Genomic DNA, 8693 nt, shown 5'->3' with positions numbered 1-8693 from the left:
CTCGATTAAAGCTCTACAGATTCAAAATCGATTCACAGAATTCCAAAAATTGATCCATTTCTTTTTGTAATGGCGTGTATACTATCACATGGGAAATGTAACTACATTTACATTCTGTGAATCGTTTTTTTCTATTGAGATTTTGTATGGTATCTTGAGCCTAAAAATAAATTTTGAATTGTGACATTTTCTGAATCGTGCACCCCTACTCACGTGTTGCAATGAGACTATTTAATTTGGTACACTAACTGTTTGGTGAGTCAAACCACAGTTTGTGCTCTGTTCTTTCTGACGGCCAATCAAATCAGAGCAAAACACATCGAGTCTAGTTGAGTCTCCAATACCACTTGAGCGTTAAAGGTGCACTATGAGTTCCTGCATGGTCACTTCTCTCAACGTTCCAAGTAAATTAAAAAAAAAAAAAAACTGAGCAAGCTTGCCCCTCCCCCTATGTTTCCGTAACTGTCATGACTAACTGATTAACTAACCCCCACCCCCTCCCCCATACATCTTGTCGGTGATTGGTGGAAGTTTTTTGTTGTTGTTTTGTGCACAGCCTGTGCCTCTAGTGTTTGTTCGACCGGGCTTTTTCACGCCTACGATTTGCGAAAAAAGTGAAATTGCGCTGAAACTATGAAGGAACTCATAGTGCAACTTTAAAAACTTGAAAACTATCCATTTGGAAGAGATAAAAGAGATGTGCCCTTAATAGAGCTGGGTACTGAATTCAATATTTTAGGCACTGACCGAATTGCCTCTAAAGTATTGAGTATCTTCGTCATTCAAAACCAAATTTCAATACCTAAGCAGTAAATCTCATCAGCGTAAGTGAGCCAATAAGCATGCAGCATGCTTTTACCAAGATCTAATAATGTTTGTGATTGGCTGGCTAAAGTTACACGCCATAGCGGCAGCCAAGAAGAACTCAACGGTACACAGGCTCACGTAGTAGGAGCTGAAAAATAAATACAAAGACGTGTGCCATGACGTTGTAATTTCTTTTGGTTTTATAAAATTGGTGTAGAAAAATGTATTGTTTAGGAATCGGTATCAAAGTCACGGTATTGGTATTGAAAATGTTTGAACGATGCCCAGCCCTAAACATTAATTTTCGATTAATTGCATGGACCCAATACATATTTTTTTTATCAACTGGCAGTCGTAGCTTTTTGGTCTTTTATCTTTTTGCTTTTACAAATGAGTGTCATTCCTTAGTAACTGCATGACAAGGCAAATGAGTAAGAGACTGCCTCCCCTTCGTCTCGTCCTTCCTAAGAAATGGGTGCGAGTCTACGGTAACTACCGGCGGAGGAAACGAGCAGAGGCTTCTGAGATTTGCCAAATTAGTGAGGGATTTTGCTGCAGACGCTGACCACAGCCGCAGTAGAAGCTGTAACGCTAATCAAACGGCACCAGAGACCCGAGCTGAGCCGCCGGGTCGACTCATCAACACCTTCGTCGCTCGGCGTCACATCCGGGAAGAGACTGTGTGCCGACATGCCGAAGAGCTACGAGCACTGTTTACATAGGAGGCTTTTAGCAGCTGCTCCCCCGCTAAGAGAAGAGCAGTGAGGGAGCAGCTGGAGAGGCTCGGGATTTATCCATTAAACTTACCGCCAGACAGGGTTAATGTGCTTTTAAGTCTGCCACGAGGGCCGAGAGGCTGCAGGTTTTTATTTCAATCCAAGTTTGTCACAGTGGACGAAATCCCAGGTGCAGGACCCTGTGTCATTTTGTTCACACATCTTTTCATTGGATTTTGGTTTTATGTTCTATTGGCTTGGGTTGGAGTGGCAGTAGCTTAACCATAGGGAGTTGGGTTAAGAACCGAAGGGTCGCTGGTTTAAGTACCCGTACAGACCAAAGTAAGAAGTGTGGATCGTTAGCTGGAGAGATGCTACTTCACCTCCTGGGCACTGCCAGGTGCTCTTGAGCAAGGCATCGTAACCCCCCCCCCCCAACCCACTCACTCTGCCATCTCTCCATTTGTGCATGAGTAGGTCCTGAGCGTGTGTATTTCAGGCTTGTGTGTAGGGATTACTAAAAATTGTAATTTCCCCATTGGGGATCAATAAACAGTATAAAATAAATTATTATAAGTGTATCAGACTTTGGTAGAAACAAACAAATCAGAGAAGCATCCATACAGAGAGACACTGTTTTTCTTCTAAAAAAGCAAAAAGCAAAAGTAAATGTTTTCAACACTCACAAGGGGGTGAAACAAAAACTCCTCAATATTTATATCATAAATATAATATAATGCCTCTGAGCAGAGGAAGATGAAGAAAAAATAGGAAAAGTATGCATCTTATAATAAAACCTTTTTTTTCTTAAATCCCTGCCTTTTCAGGAGGATTCACTAAAGACATGGAACATCATTTCTGGTTTAAGTATTGAAAGCTAGACTGATGTCAGTAGAAATACAACTCTGCCTTTAACTTGTGAGGTTGTGGTTTGGGAACATGGGACTCGAAAGTCACAATAGGCCTGATATTGAAGTGGAATGTCTTGTAATGGACAATAACGCTGATGGTGGCTGATGTCACCTGCAGCTAAGCGACCGGCACCAGAAATTGCCATAGTGTCATTCCATTTTTGTTTTAAATGGTGATGGGCGATTGGTTGACGTGCTAGGAACAATAATTGGGTCGACAATAACAACTATGAAGAGGGTCTTTGGGCTATTGCATTTTCCACAACATCAGCTCTGTCACAACTCGGGCTGGGTTGCGTTAGTCGATACCTTTAATGGAAACCTGTTATGTTTTTCTGTCTTTGCTGTGATATAATATCAATAGTGTTGCAATGTCAACAGAAATAACCCAGTACCAAGTTGTATCTGAACGTCTTCAGTTATGATGCAATCCTTTTTGTAACCAGATTTTGAAAAAAAATTGTGTTGTATGTTTGTGCTCACAGCCAATCACTACCAGCATTCTTTAATTTGCGACGTGTGATTGGCCCATTACTGCAGCAGCTACAACCCAAACAGTCTGTGGTGTGGTGAAGTCGAGCGCAGTGTATTAAGCGGAGTTAGCCAAATACAGAAAATACAAAAACAAGGTAAAAAAACAAGGTACCAAATGTAAAACTCGATACCTGGTATCGGTAGCCTATCACATTAAGGGCACTGGTATCGCAATAAAAAAAAAACTGTCTCTATAGTCAAAACCGTGGTAGATTTCGTGACTTTTCAGATCCTCTTAGCCCCATTATTGCTAAAAACAAGTTACAACAAATTTAGTGATTTATTTAAACCATCAGGGCAAAAGTGAGAAATGTATTTGAATTCATTCCCATGAACACTGCTCACAGTCCACGGCTCTTCTGCTAACAGCACAGGATCTCTCCCTCTCCTCTTGGCACTGGTAGTCAGCCAACACAACCACTGCACTTCATGCAAATTGTGCGCAATGATGTCATCTGGCGACTTTTAGCAACTTTTGTGGCTAGCGCTATAGCTACGTTCATTGGAAAAGAGTTAGCAGCACTGGTCACAGCTCGGGAGCTCGGAACTTAATAATTATCAAATCAAATCAATTATTGATTGATTCTTCTAATAAGCAACGGGAAAAAGACCACACTACACCACCTGTAGTGTACAGTTCCAGTTTATTTTACTGAGCAATCTAATGCAATCTAGTAAAATATAGCAGTGTCTGACAAGACTTCATTCAGTGTGTTATACTGAGAGGTCCACCTCATGGTTGTCTATCAGATTTATACACATGAGTGCAGTCCAATAAATCACCGCCGCAAACTACAGCCTCAACAAAGAAAACGGTCTGGCACACTGTGACATACACATAAAACACACACGTTGTCTGCGTCAAACTGTCGTCACAAAGGAGGGATTTGTTGCAGCGCTCTTGTATACTAGATTGCACAGACACTTAATGAATTGATAACTTGATGTAGTGTACAGAAGACAATTTGTACAGCTGCTGCAGTGTGGCAGAGCAAGTTTCCGTTACATTTTATGCTTTATGTTTATGCATTACAGAGTCTGGCCACAAGAACTGAACGACTATTTCGTTTCAATTTTAATTAACATTCTATTTAAACGTGGCTTTGGATTTAACCCTCCTGTTGTCTTCGGGTCAAACGTGACCACTTTTCAAAAAGTTTTTGAGTTTCTTTCCAACAAGTTGTCCAAAAAAGTCACGTGGATGGTTTCCAACAAAGCTGCTCACAAGTTAAATAAATAATCAGTTCACTACTTTCATTGAATTTGGGTGTTTTGTCAATTTTAATAGCATTTGGACAAAAATAAATTGATAAAAAAATTTGTGCGGGACAAATGTTAAAAAAGCGTTTTTTTTCAAAACGTTCAGAAAAAGTTGACAAACTTTGAAAAAGTGTCAAAAACATCGGGGAAAGACACATAAGGGTCGAAAAAGATGACCAAAACATTGATAAAAGTTGTGAAAATTTTTAATTTGCAGGTCGGCAGAAAGACAACACGAGGGTTAAAAGATTTCCGTGCAAAATATGTGTTCTGCGAAGCTTCTTGTTGTTGTGTCATAGTATGTTTAGTGTAGCCTAAAGGAGGTGATTTAGAAGTGATTTAAAATCTGTGATGTGTGTCTTTCCAACCAAATAGTACGACGACTGAGTCTAATATACAGAACAACATCAACTAAATGTTCCTTTTATCTAACAGGTAATTTGACCACCAAGCCGAGTTAAATGACTGTCTGCTAGGCTTAATCCAGTCACGTAATGTACATCCCTGTGGTTAAATCAAAACCTTCCTGGCAGTGGAAGCGCGTACATAATTAGGCTGCGAACACTTATGGTTCCGTTTGATTTATCGTCCTTTTCTCTGGCGGGCGAGGAGTGTAAAGCAGCTGCGTGTTGTTTTCAAAGTGCTGTCAGCCTTGTTTTATTCTGCATTCATGCACACTCTCACCGAGTCCCAGCAGCTGTATATCCACGTCTAGATAACAGTAGATCTATTTATATAACCCTGTATTTAACAAGTGAACGTTACGTTAGATATATACTCTTTGGAAATGAAGCCCTCTTTTAAAAAAATAAATTTAAAAAAATCACACCTGAGATCTGGTACTGGATCCAGTGAGCACATCGCCTGGAGCAGATGGGGTTAAGGTTGGGGTTAACGAAGGTTACATGACCTTACCTAAGGGCTTTTAAGCTGCAGTTTTGGTACTTAAAGTGACAGCATTACTTATTCATTTTTACTTGCCAACATGCCCCCAGCGGGTCCAGGGATTCTAACTGGTGACCTTTTTTTTTAAAATGTAAATGTGCTGTATTTATATATCTTTTCTAGTCTTAACGACTACTCAAAGCGCTTTTACATCTACAGGAAACCTTGACCATTCACACACATTCATACACTCAGGGTTCAGTGTCTTGCCCAAGGACACTTCGAAAATGACTGCAGGGAAGGGGGATCGAACCACCAACCTTCCGATTGGCAGGCAACCGCTCTACCACTGAGCCACAGCCACCCGTTTATTGATCCCCTATGGGGAAATTACAATTCCCAGTCTGTATCCACACTTTGTTACTACACACACACATGTTCAGGAGCTATACATGCACTAATGGAGAGATGCCAGAGTGAGTGGGCTGCCAGCTGAACCAGCGCCCTGAGCAGGTGGGGGGGGGGTACGGTGCCTTGCTCAACAGCACCTGGCAGTGCCCAGGATGTGAAGTGGCATCTCTCCAGCCTCCCTATGGACTGAGCTACTGCCACCCCTTAGACCTTAGTCCCTTGTAGCGCTGAGAGCTCGGCTCGCGTTCAGCGGGACAACGCCACACTGTGAGCTAGAGTGGCTCTCCGTAGTGAGAACCAGAGCAGCAAGGGACAAGGACACGGTGATGTATGACATGCCACCGGCTACATTTACATAATAACGCCATTATGGACAGGGATTAGTGTGGGGTTTTCACCAATTAAGACGTTTTAAGTGGATCCCATTAATATTTCAGTTTCCATATGGAACGTACGACAACCACAAAATTGCCATTAACATAGTTTAGCCGCTCATTCCGTCTCTATGCTGCCACAGTGTGCACCTGGAGTGTGTAGTTTGCAAATACCACGTGCATGTATTATTTAATCTAATTAACACCAGGAAGACAAGTGCATTGGGAAATGGAATCTTGTACTGGTCGTAGCGCTTCGGGAGGCATCGATGAAACCACTGATTTTAGTTTTGGAAAGTGTGTCAGTGTCATCATGAACTAGTACTGTGCTTTGATTTTCTTTATTTTTTTATCACCTGTTTCATATTTACTGTATGTACATGTATAATGTATAATAATTAATTAAGAATAACTTAATTTGTATAGCCCTTTTAAAAACAAAGTTTACAAAGACTTTTGACAGCCAAGCAAGGCAGTATAGTAGTACGATCTATATTAAAAAAAAAACTCAGATACAGTATTAGGGACCACTAAGGTCTATATAAAAGGGACTTCAGATACAGTATTAGGGGACCACTAAGGTCTATATAAAAGAGACTTCAGATACAGTATTAGGGGACCACTAAGGCTATTAAAAAGAGACTTCAGATACAGTATCAGGGGACCACTAAGGTCTATATAAAAGAGACTTCAAATACAGTAGGGGACCACTAAGGCTATATAAAAGAGATTCAGATACAGTATAGGGGACACTAAGGTCTATATAAAAGAGACTTCAGATACAGTATTAGGGGCCACTAAGGTCTATATAAAAAGAGACTTCAGATACCGTATTAGGAACCACTAAGGTCTATATAAAGAGACTTCAGATTCAGTATCGGGGGACCACTATGGTCTATATAAAAGAGACTTCAGATACAGTATTAGGGGACCACTAAGGTCTATATAAAAGAGACTTCAGATACCGTATTAGGGACCACTAAGGTCTATATAAAAGAGAGCTTCAGATACCGCATTAGGGACCACTAAGGTCTATATAAAAGAGACTTCAGATACAGTATTAGGGGACCACTAAGGTCTATATAAAAGAGATCCGATACAGTATTAGGGACCACTAAGGTCTATATAAAAGAGACTTCAGATACAGTATTAGGGGACCACTAAGGTCTATATAAAAGAGACTTCAGATACAGTATTAGGGGACCACTAAGGTCTAAATAAAAAGGGACTTCAGATACAGTATTAGGGGACCACTAAGGTCTATATAAAAGAGACTTCAGATACAGTATTAGGGACCACTAAGGTCTATATAAAAGAGACTTCAGATACAGCATTAGGGGACCACTAAGGTCTATATAAAAGAGACTTCAGATACAGTATTAGGGGACCACTAAGGTCTATATAAAAGAGACTTCAGATACAGTATTAGGGACCACTAAGGTCTAATAAAAGAGACTTCAGATACAGTATTAGGGGCCACTAAGGTCTATATGAAAGAGACTTCAGATACGTTTAGGGGACCACTAAGGTCTAATAAAAGAGACTTCAGATACAGTATTAGGGGACACTAGGTCTATATAAAGAGACTTCAGATACGGATCAGGGGAACATAAGGTCTATATAAAGAGACTTCAATACAGCATTAGGGGACCACTAAGGTCTATATAAAAGAGACTTCAGATACAGTAGAGGGGACCACTAAGGTCTATATAAAAGGACTTCAGATACAGTATTAGGGGGACCACAAGGTTATATAAAGAGACTTCAGATACAGTATAGGAACCACTAAGGTATTAAAGAGACTTCAGATTCAGTATGGGGACCACTAAGGTCTATATAAAAGAGACTTCAGATACAGTATTAGGACCACTAAGGTCATATAAAAGAGACTTCAGATACAGTATTAGGGGACACTAAGGTCCATATAAAAGAGACTTCAGATACAGTATTAGGGGCCACTAAGGTCTATATAAAAGAGACTTCAGATACAGTATTAGGGGACCACTAAGGTCTATATAAAAGAGACTTCAGATAGAGTATTAGGGGACCACTAAGATCTATATAAAAGAATCGAAAGAGCACCATGTCATGGGACCTTTAAAGTGTTCATAGTAAGCTTTTTTGGCTTTTTCATTTTCTTTTATTGTGTTATATATATTTTTTCCTCCACGTTATGGGTTTACAAAATGAAAAAGCCCAAAGTGCGGGGACATCTCTGCTAGGTAGCTAGGAGCCAGACCCATGAACGCTTTAAAAGGGATCAGTAAAATCTTAAAATCAATTCTAAAAAGAGACAGGGAGCCAATGAAGAGAAGGATTGGTGTAATATGATGTCTTCTGTTAAAAGCAGCTTTAACAAACAACATCACATTACCCCATGGATGTGCGTAAGTTATATTACTCTATTTTTTTTCCAATTATTTCATTACATTGTTATTGTTTTGTTATTTCTATCCATCCTTCGAATTAATGAATAAAAAAAGATGTTGAAAGAGAACTTGACGCTTCGTTCTGACTCAGCTAATGGAAGACATTTTAAGTTGTGATTATGTCAAAATGGGAAAAGCACATGCCAGAAAAATATAATTAATGATGGGTGAGTTCCATGTAGATCCAGGGTGCTGCTGTAGTTCATGGTATTTTGTTGAATAGAAGAAAAGCCGTGTTAATGGTATTACTACCACCTGTGCTTTTCCAGTACAGTTATTGATTTGTTTTTATCTGTAGAAGGCAAAATTAATTTATAACACACACACACACACACACACACACACACACACACACACACACACACA

At 40.0% G+C, this 8693-nt stretch overlaps 1 protein-coding gene across 1 annotated transcript in view; it reads right to left on the bottom strand.

Moving 5' to 3' along the window:
* grin2da (glutamate receptor, ionotropic, N-methyl D-aspartate 2D, a) overlaps positions 1 to 8693 on the bottom strand; it is a 254730-nt gene that overhangs the window by 47762 nt on the left and 198275 nt on the right. The window lies entirely within an intron of this gene.

This window comes from Etheostoma spectabile, chromosome 14 (assembly GCF_008692095.1).
Source record: "Etheostoma spectabile isolate EspeVRDwgs_2016 chromosome 14, UIUC_Espe_1.0, whole genome shotgun sequence".
Lineage (NCBI taxonomy): Eukaryota > Metazoa > Chordata > Actinopteri > Perciformes > Percidae > Etheostoma > Etheostoma spectabile.
The sequence above is the reverse complement of the archived record's forward strand: the minus strand, read 5'-3'. Positions and strand labels throughout refer to the sequence as shown.